This window comes from Rattus norvegicus, chromosome 7, assembly GCF_036323735.1.
Source record: "Rattus norvegicus strain BN/NHsdMcwi chromosome 7, GRCr8, whole genome shotgun sequence".
Classification (NCBI taxonomy): Eukaryota; Metazoa; Chordata; class Mammalia; order Rodentia; family Muridae; genus Rattus; species Rattus norvegicus.
In genome coordinates, this window is record NC_086025.1 from 99,797,326 (window position 1) to 99,810,559 (window position 13,234).

Here is a 13,234-nt window from a genome sequence, read left to right on the forward strand (position 1 = left end):
CTTCTCCCTGCTTGTTCTTACATGACATTTGACTTGAATCTACCCTCCTGTACCCACATTTGGACACAGGCTTACCTTCTTAGAGCTGAGCATGGACTCAACACTGAAGCAAACCCTGGTTAATGATAGATCTCTTTTATTTATATAAGCTAAGGAATGAAGTTTTCCTTCCCATGGCCGACAAAGCTCTAGCAAACTGGTCTCTTAGTGCCTATCTGACTACTTTACTTCTCTCATTCCTGCTGCAATATACTTTAATGTATCTGGCTTCGTTCTTGTGTTTGGAACAAGCCATGTTACCCTCTCTGTTTATGTATCTGCACAACTCCCTCATGCTTCCTTAGAACACTTACTCTACTTTGTTCTATGGCATAAAGCAGTAACTGTATCATCTTCCATCACAAGGTAGGCTCCATGCAGGCTGAGACCTTTCAATAATCAGTGTAGCCACACTGCCTGGTACATGCAGAGTGTTGAAGAACTTCTAGTGTGGTGACTAAAAGGCTGTATTCGAAACTTCAGACATATTCGGAGGAGATCCCAGGTCTTGCTCATCTTTGACCCATTTCCTGCTTCCAGAAGACTTCAGATTCACTTGAGGAGCTGGTAGTGTCCAGGTTGTCTATGACAGCTCTGTTTCTCCCTCATCCTGCCTCTTTCCACTTCCTTCCTCATCAATAGTTTTCTGAGTCCAAATGCCTCTTGTCTAGTATTTTATTTTCTCCTCTGTTCCTGAGTGTCATGAAGGAAGGAACTCAGATATTTTGTCTTTTAAGGCACAGATACTACTGGGCACAGAGCAATACCCCTGTGAGTTAAGGTAAGGAAATGAGCAATGGCCTGGCTCTAGCTTTGCAGCTCTGACATTCATTATAATATTTTCATGGGACTTCAGATTATGTCATCATTTTGACCAAGGTACAGATGCTATTTTTCAGTTCCTCAAAAGCACCTCACTAGTTTTCCAGCATGTACACGTTCATCTGGTAACCAATGTGAGCCCCGCACATCCTAGTCTATGGCCAGTTTACCACGGATTCACTTATCCAGAGTCAAAAATAGCAAGTCAATCCATATTTACAGAGACTGACTTGGGGGATAGAAATCTATCAGATGTCAATGGATCTGATCATAAGTAAAGCTGCTCCAGGGGGAGCCATATTAAAGCATAGTCAAGACTCTTTGACTTGTGTTGGATAAACCACCACAGCCCTTACATCCACATCCCTCAGCAGAACCCACCTACTGTGGTCACATTTAGTGGCCTCAAATCAGAGAGCTCTTTCTCTGATATGGCTTCTTACATGCTAATCTTCTTTAAAGCAGTACTTTATCCTTTGTCCTCTGAATGTCTTGGTGATGTCCTATGGTTCATTTCTGATAGTGTCTTAGGATAGTAAATCTTAACAGAATATGAGATGACTGCTTGTGGAAATGTCTCTGATAGAAAAACAACAGAGAAGAGATAGATCACTTAAAATAAGAAGAAACTGAGAGGTTAGCATAAGTGATATTCCCAAAATAGCCAGCATGGACAGAAATCAAAGAAATGCAGTTGGAATTCATTTTTTTTCTCTTCTACAAAATCAGAGGAGTCAGGGGGGCAGAAGAACAGGACTCTCAATGATTAGGAAAGAAAGAACATGCTGGTAATTACATTTTAGAAATTATCTCAGGGAAGCTATATTTAGAACATTAAATTATCCATTCATATGTGTGAGTCAGGACCACAGGCCCAGTAGTTTTACAGAAGTACTTATAATAATGTAGAGTTGAATGCAATCACTTCTTCCCAATATGTTAACATAACCATGATATAAATACTAAACAATTACATTATAAAATATTGATGTTTTATGTAAAGGAGGTGAGCAATGCTTTGAATTGTCTGATGAAAATCTGAGAAAAAAAGGGTTTAGAAGTCTCTTAACATGCTAGCAATGCCTTACATTGGTGGGTGTCTGGGGTAGTTTTCTTACATGTATTTATTTTGTGTAGAGGGCACAAAAGGGCAACTTGCTGGTGTCAGTTCTCTTCTTCCAACATGTGGGTCCTGAGGTTTGAATTCAGGTCCTCAGTCTTAGCAACGAGTGCATACTGCTGTTCCTTGGACAGTTTCCTTTATCAATCTTTTTCTATCTTGAAATATTTCATAAGGACTAATTACTATCAATTTTTCACTAGAAAAATAAGCTTCAAAATGTGCTCAAAAGTGACAGGTGACTTTTTTGTATCTCAGCTCAATTCTACCAGAACGTTTCAAGCACAGTATCTTCTGTCTGCTCAGGAGGTCACCTTCGTGTGACCTCTACATCCTCTGCCACTTATACATATTCAAGCCTTGCTTTAAGGACCTGCCAAAATTATACTTTGCCAAGTCATTTGTAAACAGCTCCTTAGCTCCAACCAACCAGTTCCAGTAGAAGCAGAAAGGAATAAACAAAAGCTGTGTCCTTGAAAAGTTCAGGTCAGTTGGGAAAATCAATGATCAAACAAACAAGAAGATAATGACATGCTGGGCTATGCTCTCCCAGGAGCCTGTGATGAGTGCCTACTCTTGAGTGAACTTCAGATGGCCTGGCTGGATTGGATTAGCCACTAAGAGACCTGGACATCTCAAGGCAGACCATGTGAGTTAGAGTGGATTGGGGACAAGGGACTGGCCAGGGAGAAAGAGAGAGAATATGAAAAAGAAGAAATAAAATGTGTGAGGGCTGAGGTAAGCAGACACAAGGGGCCAGTGCTGCAGTGATCATCTTAAAGAGATGCATGAGGATTTTACACATGTAAGGACATATAAATCCAGACTTCTGTGACTAAAGGGAAGCAGGACATAGGGAAATTAACCAGACAAAGATTTCATTAATAAAGAAGCTGTGAACATGGGAAAAATTAAGTCTCATAAAGAGATAACAAAAACTCTCTGACTTCTATGACCATGTCGGGCAAAGGGAGGGTATAGGTGTGAATAACTAGATTCAGCAGCCAGCCCCTTGCTTAGAGAATCTAGGTACTTAAAGGAGAGCCAATACTTTAAGATGTGTTCATTGAGCATCCTTGACTATTGAGCACTATTTCCTCAAAGGGTAACTGTAGTTCCAAAGAATATTACTGGATACATTGTAAATCCCAAAAGACTATCAGACAGCAAGAGGATTTGGGGAAAGCTTCATTGAGGTAAAATCTATGCTATGAGCTGGATTTCTCAGAGCTACTGAATAAGGTAGCTCTTTTAATGATGGACAAACATTTCCCTAACTATTTTGACATTATGCCTTTTCCCCATAAACCAGTAATGCTTTTTGGAATGTATTTGGAAAACACTAGCAGGCCATGTGGTGGTGTGTTAAGAGTGGAAGAGGTGTGGGAAGCAGACTGGGTACCTATATAGCCACAGAGTAAAGATTCAAAGGGTCTGCAAAGCAGATTTCATAGGTCCATATCCACACCTCACCAGGTACTGACCCAGGGTGACCTGATGTTGCTGTACTTAGTTGTCCTCTACCTTGGACTTTTAGCCCACAGATGTAGCACCTAACAGTGGATCCAGAAGACTCCCATCATCAACTCATTTGCTTTTAAAAACCAAGTTTTGTGACTGGATCCCTCAGCACCTTCAAGTTACACTGGCTCCCATTCACATTGCCTGTTTTTTTTTCATTTCTGAGTGCCAACTTCATGTTAAAAACTGGTGAATCCCAAGCTGGAATATCACACTTTATTCCTAATTGACTTTGTTTAGGACTTGAGTTTCTCAAAGAATGTAAATTTACATACAATTCTCTCTTCTTTAAAAAATATGCTTGTGTATGACATTGAAGTTTGTGCATTGCTCCTCACCAGGAGCAACATAAATTTACCTCCTCACTGTGACCCTGATAGTCACAGCAAACCCTTGTCCCCAAATGGTGTTTGTTTCACGTCCTCAATCCATCTTCCCTGACACCTAGTCAATGAATTTGTGGCTTTAATTCATCACATCAGACATAATGCAAAAGTTGAATTAAAACATTTCAGGGTAGGTAGAATGCAGAGGATGGCACAGGATGTGGTTAGAATTGTAAAAGGCAATGCTAGAAGAGATGAACTTGAACTATTTAAGAAAGAAATTACCTTTGGCAGGAGGGGGCTGCCTTAGTCTTCAGATGCAAGTTTTGGTAACCTAGGTATATGACTGATAGTTCATTGCCTCACTATGTAATATGGCTTACCTAAGCCTTCTCCATTAAATTGTTCCTTAGTATCCTGGAAGGAGGCCATTTGGCTCCTTTTCCAGGATTCCCAAAAGATGACAATGTGAGAGCCTATCTGAGGAGGGAGGGTCATCAATGTCTTTCCATAAATTACAGAAGGGAAGATACAAATGTGTTTGACTCCTGATGTGGTCAGGACCTGGGACAGTTCCTCACAGTGTTTATCTGTAATGTATGTACTTGTATATGAATTTAGTGGAAGGATGGACAAACGGACATATAACTGACATGCCAGGGTCAGTATATGGTGATGCCAATGCTGGCATTATTATTATGACCGTTAACTATTGCTATTTACCATAGATTAACAACTCTGATGCATTACTCAAGTAAAGTAGATATATAATCATTTTTCTTTTAAGGATAAAGAAGGCTGAGTGTTGATCAAAACATAACACTTGGAAGTGGCTGTCTCCTACTCTCCACCTTTATCTGGTGACATAGAATATCAATATCAACGCTACTCACATAGTCTTGGGACTGCTTTTGTGTTGTATTTTGCTGCTTAGTTTTTTTTATTCTATTTATTCACTCATTTATTTAGTATTCATTACAGTTTTTTATACCAAGAGCCAAGCATGAAGCCTTGCACTCTCTAAAGGCATAATAAGTTATGTTGAACAAACCAATGAGAAAATGTTAAGTACTTTTTTCATTGAGCTCCAAGGAGCTATCATTTGCTGGATACCTACTCTGTACTTGGCACTAGGACCGTATATTGTTTTCCGAACCAGTTTAATTCTTCAACAATCTCAGGCACGTTCTCTAGTCTACCTATTAGAAAAGGGTAGGAGTGCAGATACCCAATCACACTACCTGCTTCTAGTTACTCCACATGTAGATCATGGTTGAAAGAGAAGGAGACACTGGAAGTAGATTGCCTGAGCTTCAGGCTGGTGCTGCCACTTTGAAGCTGTGTGCAATGGGAAGCAAGCCCCTCTCTCACTGCTCCCATTTATTTCCATGGATGTAGTAATGGTATTGCCATGTGCCTGGTGGTTTGTCGTGGGAGTAAGTAGCAAAATCTGAAAAAACAGTATCCATTCAGTATATGCACCTACTGTCTAGTTTAAGTTCTGCTATGTTTATAGTCTGTTAATTTTGGTTAATTTTATAAGTGAATATAAATGCAGTAAACACTACTAAGCTTCTTAATTAAGGCCTGTCAAGCCCTCCCATTTGCTAAGAGCCTTTGTTGCCTATTTTTAGAGTATTTTGATGTTTGTTTTCTTCATAAAGCTCTTACACATTTTCACTAAGAGTTATTTGTAGGTACTTTAATGTTATATTATTACGACCAATGGGCTTTCTGCTCCACTGTTATTTGTGTGTTGAATTCTGCATATCTGTACCTTGATCTCTTAGTTTGTTTCCCTGCTGCTTTGATAAAAAAAACCACCAACTTAAAAGAAAAAATAGTTTGTTTAGTTAAGACTAACCACCTTACTGAATTTCTCAGTAATATATTCACTTGGTCCAAATTGTCTAGCCATTATATGACCTAAGTTAGAAATGGCTTTTTATCACTTCTTTACTAATTTCACACCTCCAAGTCCTCACTATATCAAATTCACATTTGCTACTGTCTCCAGCATAATGTCAAATACCAGTGTGCATGGTGGGCGAATTTGCCTCTCATTCCTCTTTAATGGAGTAGCTTATTTTCTCAGTAAGCGTGATACTGGTTACTTTAAAATTACCTTTAGTCATTAGAAGAATCAGAGTTTGGTGCTTGCTCATGAGTTAGGCCAGCTATTGCTTGGCTATTCCTTCAGTCTCTGTTTCATCCCCTGCCCCTGCATTTCTTGTAGACAGGATAAATTTTGGGTCAAAAATTGTGGGGGTAGGTTGGTGTCCCTGTTGCACCACTGGGGTTCCTCCCTAGCTACAGGAGATGACCTCTTCAGTTTCTATATTCCCAATGCTGTGGGTCAGAGCTAAGGTCACTCCCATTGATTCTTGAGAGCCGCCCTATCCCTGGTCTCTGGCATGTACTCAAGATGCTCCCCACTGCTGCCAGCAGCAGATTTCCATTCATATTCACAGCCATCTAGGTATCTCCCTTGCTACTTGCTACACCTGATCCTACACCTCCTGTTCCTTTCCCTATCTCCTCTCCCACCCAATTCCCCACTTCATCTTCCTCCTACTACAATTTTATTTGACCTTCTAAGTGAAATTCAAACAATCTCACTTGGGCCTTGCTTCTTGTTTAGCTTCTTTGGGGGCTGTGTAGGATGGGTATCCTATATCTTACAGTTAATATTCACATATGAGTACATAGTATGCATGTCCTTTTGGGTCTGCGTTACCTCACTATAAACAAACACCAATCCCCAACACTATTAATAATACTCTGTTATGCTTGAAGAGAGGAGTCTAGCATGGCTCCTCTCTGAGAGGCTTCACCTAGCCTCTGAATTAAACAGATGCAAAGACCAACGTCCAAACACTGGATGGAGCTTGAGCTTTGGAGTTTGTTCTGGGACAGAACATTAAGTGATCTATAACATTTTTCATTTAAGTAAATTAGTTTATGGAAAACAAGCATATGCTCATCTTGATAAACACTAAAGTTTCATTCAGCAAAAGCGAAACAAAACACACAAACAAACAAACAAAAAAACCCCCATCTTCCTTATGGAAGAGTTGGTGGTAAGGATTGAGGGTCCCTCAGGGGTTAGGAACTCCACAGAAAGACCAAGAGAGTCAACCAATCTCAACCCTTGGATGCTCTCAGATACTGAACTACTAACCAAAGAGCATGCACAGGCTGGACACTCCCTTTGGTATAGCTTGGTCTTCATGTGGATCCCGAACAACTGGAGTAGGAGGGGCTATCCTTAAGGCTGTTGCCTGTCTGTGAAAATCTTTCTCCTAAAGCTTGACTGCCTTGTATGGTCTCAGGGGGAGAAGAAGCACCTAGCCCTGTAGAGACTTGATGTTCCAGGGTTGGTGAATACCCAAGGTGGGGCCTACTCTCTCAGAGGAGAAGTGGAAGGGATGGGCAGAGGGACTGTCCAGGGATGGGGAGTGCAGGGATCTGGATATAATATCAATAAATAAAAATACATTTATTCACCCATTTATTGTGTGTATATATAGGATATATGTGTTCATGGACACATGATAGATAGGCTGTACATGGTTAGGGTCAGAAGACAATTTGCTGATATTGGTTCTCTCCTTCCACCATGTGGGTCCCAGGTATTGAACTTAGATCATCAGGCTTGGCAGAAAGTACCTTTACCTGCTGAGCCATCTTGCCAAGCCTGGATTTTGAATTAAGGCAATATATATTTACAAATAAAAGAGTATAAATCAATGCTAATTTTACTAAGAAAACTTTCAATGGATAGATATTGAATTTTGCTGAATGGAACTTCAGTATCTATCAAGATGAGCATATGTTTGTTTTCCATAGACTAATTTACTAATTACAGAAAAATGTTACAGATCACCTATTGTTATGTCCCAGAAGAAATTCCATTGGATCACTGGAAGTTTCTTTTAATGTACTGATGTGATCTTTTGCTGACATATTATTTTCGAAGTCTATTTCATATTTATAATTGAGACTGGACTCTAATTTCATATTTGGAAATTTGAAATCACTATGGTAGCTTGATAAAAAATATTTTTAAATTACTCCTTATTTTTCTATTAGAGCTATACATCTTGAAGTACTAGATACCTATTAAAAGCAGGTCAGAGAGATTTTTAAAAAGAGGAGAGAGATAGCAGAGAGGAAACAAATAAAAGAAACAAGTATCACTGTGCCTCAGACTGAGGTCACATCACACAAAGCCTGAGCTCATCTCGTAACCACTATTACGGGTGGCAGTTAATGATACATGGATTGTTTTCCCTTGTACATTGATCATATTGATCCATGGTTATTTCTTATATTAGCATCACACTTTCTTCCCTTAACATGATTATATGACCTCATATTTGGCCTTGAAAAGTCCTGGAATTGAACTCTAGAAGAACACTGGTGCTTAAAGAGCTAGCTCAAGGCTTCTCCCTATTAAATTAAGTCATTCACACATTTTACTCTGCGACTGAATTGTCCAACATTTCACCTACTGGCAGCACTTGTCAAAGTAAGATACAGCCCCAGCTTTTAAAATCTTAAACTGAATCGAAAAAATCATAGTAACTCTAACTTTAATATGCACAGCAAATTAAGCCACTAGATGGGTCTTTTCTTTCCAACTGCAAAACAATTTCCTCCAGTGATTTTCTTTAAACCCCTAGTGCCTGCCAGGAAAGGCTCAAAGAGGAAATCAGAGAATGAAGAGGATGACTGGGCTATGTTCAAGGCACCAGCACTTGCTGAGTTTTACAAGCACTTCTGGAAGACCCAGAGCAGAAAGGTCATCACTTACTTTCTACTAATGCCTTTCTCCCAGGTCCCTTCCCAGAAGGAAAGAGATTCAGGTGCCGCTGTGCTCTGCATGAAGCTGCATGCTCCCAGGAGCTCCGCCTTTCCCAGAATGGTCAAGAATCAGAACTCCCAGAGCATCAGAGCAAACAACTGAGTACACTACACGGTAGGTGTTAAGAAAAATACCCCATTTTGAAATCAGCTACCTGGATCCTGAGTTTGCCTGAGGAGACTATTGAACCATTTAAAAGAAAAGGCAAGGGGCTGGTGATGGCTCAGTGATTGAGAGCACACACAGCTCTGGCAGAGGAACTGAATTCAGCCCTCAGCACCCGCAGCTTACGACCATGTGTAAGTGCAGTTCCAGGACATCTGAGGGATCCATAACACTGCACTCACATGCAAATACCCACATACAGACATACACGCATGCATAATTAAAAGTAAATCCTTTTAGGGTGGGGGAGATGGCTAGACAGTTAAGAGCATTGGTTGCTGTTGCAGAGGACCTGAGTTTGGTTCTCAAAATCCTCACAACAGCTTATAATCATCTAACACCAGTTCCAGAGAGAAGACTCCCTCATCTGGTCTCTGTGGCCAGTGGGGACATGTGGTACAGAGACACGTGCCAGCAAAACAGACATACACACAAAATAAGACTAAATAAAAAAACTTTTAAAATGTTTAGAAAAATAACAAAATAAAAGGAATAATAAATCAGTTCTACCTCCTCAGAAGGGCACGGGGGGGGGCATACTTGCTTTCACAGGGGACTTGTAAACAGTAAGTAATGATAACAGTGTTGAAATTTTGGTTAGAATAGTATTACATTTACAGAAAACTTGGGGTAACAGCATAGCAAGTCGCTCTCTAGTACCGACCCCCAACGCTTCCCCTATTGTCATATTACATTGCTAAGGTTTATTATCTGTCATTGCTAATGGGTTATACTCATGTATATTATTACCAGCTAAAGATCTGTTTCTGTAGACTTCACCAAATTACAATACTTCCCTTTCTACTACAGGATTCTAGTGCGCATCCATTATGATTGGTCACCATATTCCTTTAGGATTCTGCCTCTTATAACAGCTCTTCACCCTTTGCTTGTGATTTATAATCTTGGCAGCTTTGAGGTTAGGTCAGGCAGTTTGTATGTTTCTCAAGTTGGGGCTGCAGGGTATTCTCCTGATTATAAGACCGGGGTTTAAGGTACTGGGAGGTAAAATAAAGGTTGTTCTCATTACATGGCATGTGCTATTAGCATGACTGACTGCCGATGCTCACTGTGAACACCTGCCAGGGGTTGCTCCTGTCAGGGGATTTTTTCCTCTGGGAGGCTGTTCCTATTTCCTGCTGGGTTAATTGGAAGTAAGTTACTATGAATATCTCACGCTTACTGAGTTGTACTTTATGCTCTTCTACCTCCCAGAGGGAGAGTCCCCTCATAAATTTTCTGGAATTCTTCCGCACTGGAGCTTTTCTAGAAGCACTCTCTCTCAACAGTGCTGGGCTCACTAACCAACCAGACCTTCATCTTTAATGCTAAGGTTCAGTTAAAGGAAACCCCTGAAGCAATAACTGATAGAAGTAGCAGAGCAGAGACTGTGAAGATGAACCTAGAGTTTCAAAAGAAAGTCAGGTGATTGGGGGTGGGAAGTGAGTGGAAAGAAAAAGAGGAAGAGGCCAAGGATGGTGCATTAAAGGACACAAATGAAAGCAACACCAGAACCAACAGCCACATAACTAAAATAGTCTAAACAATAAGATAAATCATGTAAGAGTTATTACATTAGGTTATAACTCAAAATACAAAGTAAATAACAAGCCCAAACACACATAACTATAACATTTTAACTATCTACTTTTAAGGACAATCGCCTGTAACTGGAGATCTGAGTGAGAATAGCCCCTACAAGATAATATATTTGAATATGTGGTTCACAGTTGATGGAACTATTTGAAAAGGATTACGAGGTGTGGCCTAGTTGGATGAGGTATGTCACTGGGAGTAGGCTTGGAGGTTTTGAAAGCCTATACCATTCCTAGTTAGTATTTGCACCTCCCTCCTCCTCTTTCTTTTCCCTCCCCTTCCCACTGCCTATGGTTATTATTTCAAAATGTAAGCTCTCTGCTATTGCTCCAACATCATGTCTGCTTACTTGCTGCCATGTTACATGATTATGATCACAAACTTACTTTCTGTCACTGTAAATACCTAATTCACTGCTTTCTTTTGAAAACTGTCGTCATCATGATGTCTCTTCATACTAATAGAAAAATAGCTAACTCATTAAGACAGTAATGTTCAGCTGTAGATAGCTCATGATTACACAGAAGATAAAGGTATAGATTTAAACACATACCATCTGACCCTGAAAATGAATGTTTTTGAGCTTTAAAAACATAATCTGTTCCTGGAGGAAACTGACCACTGCATATAAGAACTCATCAAGTGTGACAGAGTTTCCAGTGAATGTCTGCTGGGGAAGACACTGTTAAGTCTTCCCCAGCTACAGATGGCTTGACAGCATTACTCTCTGAGTACTGGGCCCACTCTATGATATTCTGTGACAATTCCCTTCCCTCATTCTCTCCTGCTTGAATCTCACACATCACTCCAGGCTCAGGTAACATTCGGTGGGCATTTAGCCAAGGTAATTTTGACAATAGGACTTTCTCCACACTTCACCTGAGACCCTCCGACTTTCTCTGCTGGCACAGAATCCCAATTTACCAAACTCCAAAAAGCCAGAGGCTATGCTGACACAAGGTAAATTCTGGATTAATATATATTGCAGGCATGAGTAAATGAGTGAATAAGTGAATGAAATAGCTTGTGTTTGTGATCCTTTGCACATAAGCAAAGCCCAATGCTTGAGAACAGGGAATGCTTAATGCAACTTGCTGAATTACACTTTGGAGGGAGGATGTATGATTAGGTGAATAAATTTTGCAGAGACCCAATCCTGTGGGAAGTACAGTTATATTATCAGGGTGTCCTGGGATAAACTCTGATGCCTGCCTAGGCCAAGTCACCAGCACTCCTGGCCTGCAAGGGAGAGCTTTTCTGGAGCCACCAGCCTGCTCCCCTGGCAGGCTCACTGTTTGTGCCATTAGAGCCATGTTTGCTCCCTGGCTTCAAATAGTCCCAATCAATCAAAGGTGCTCAAGTCAAATTCAGCCACAGAGTGATGGAGTGTCCAGTTACACCATGGGAATAGCCCAAGTAGATCCTAAGGAGCAGAGCCCACTGCCAGGAATTCCCTTCTTACTGGTCCTACTGGAAATAATAATTGTATCTGTAACAAGAGGCAGCATTTCACAAACACTGAACAATGACTCAGGAACCATGCCAAATGCTTTGCAAGCCTGATCCCACTTACTCCTTACCACATCCAACCAGTTCAGGGTCACAAGCTCCCTTTTACAGAGCAGAAGACTGTGGCATAGGAAGGTAGTAATTTGCTAAGCAAAGGTCTGAACTTCTGAGCACAGAGCCTTAAACTAGGGTTCTAGGTATATCTACCTGCTCCAATATACAAATCCTCCATAGATCTCTCATTAGTCAGACACCCACACCTCCCCTGTATCTCTTCCAGCTGAATATGCTATGAGGCAGAAAGATCTGTGTATACAGGAAACTTCTCAGAGAATTGTTTTCCCTAGATCTTCTCATTTCCAATCTGAAAGGGCAGAATTTGAGGTTTCTGAAATATGAGGCACTCAGGATACCCCTAATGTGCCCCTAATGCACTCTGATCATCTCCTGAGGAAATGGTAGTCAGTGTGTGCAATAGCAATGTGATCTACTGGAAATGACACTGAATCAAAAACAAATACTTAGTAATTTGGATAAGCGAGTTATTCTTTCTGAAACACAGTCCTTGTTCTAAATGAGAATAACCGTCTTTCTCTTGGGCCGGTGGAATCTAAGTTGGAAGTCTGGGGTGTGACTAGCTTGTAGCTGAATAGTAGGACAAGCATTCAAACCACAGGCTTCAGCTAAGTATGGAGAAGGAAAATATTCAGGGAGGGAGGGAGCAGTGAAGTGAGGGAAAAGACTCCAAACCAACCTGTCCAGAGGGAAGAATTCTGAATGGAGGATTTGGCTGACACAAGACAGCAAGATGAGTTGGGAATGAGTGATCAATAACTGTCACTTGTGACCACCTTAAAGTCTCTAGCAGCAAAGAGTAGGATCAACCAGATTAGATCCTTGGATAGCTTGCTTTGTTAAAAGATACATGTCTTGGCTCCTATCTGTAATCCAGCACTGAGGAGGCAGAGGCAAGAGGAAGACTGTAAATAAAAGGTCAGCCTGGGCTATATAATAAGTTCTTGGCTAACCAAACTGCATAGCAAAACACTGTCACATAAAAAATAATAAACAATTAAGGTATGGTATTCTTTTCTGACACAGAATGTGACATGTGTCATCTTAAGAAGCCAAACAAGAGAAACCGTATAGAAACCCCATAGTATTACATCTCATGATAAAGCCCTGCGCATTTAAGGAAGAGTACAGGCTATCCCACCAAGTGTAGCCACCATTAAGAACCTGGTAGTCCAACATACATGCCCATGAAGA

At 40.6% G+C, this 13,234-nt stretch overlaps 1 protein-coding gene and 1 long non-coding RNA gene across 4 annotated transcripts in view; both read right to left on the bottom strand.

Annotated features, from left to right (window-relative positions):
• Nucleotides 1–13,234, bottom strand: part of Kcnq3 (potassium voltage-gated channel subfamily Q member 3) — a 300,648-nt gene that overhangs the window by 183,237 nt on the left and 104,177 nt on the right. The gene's annotated exons all lie outside the window — the stretch shown is intronic.
• Nucleotides 1–13,234, bottom strand: part of LOC134479740 (uncharacterized) — a 56,703-nt gene that overhangs the window by 17,350 nt on the left and 26,119 nt on the right. The window contains exon 1 of the long non-coding RNA XR_010053421.1: nt 1–13,234. This exon is cut by the window's right edge and continues 26,119 nt beyond it. This is a non-coding gene — a long non-coding RNA (uncharacterized LOC134479740).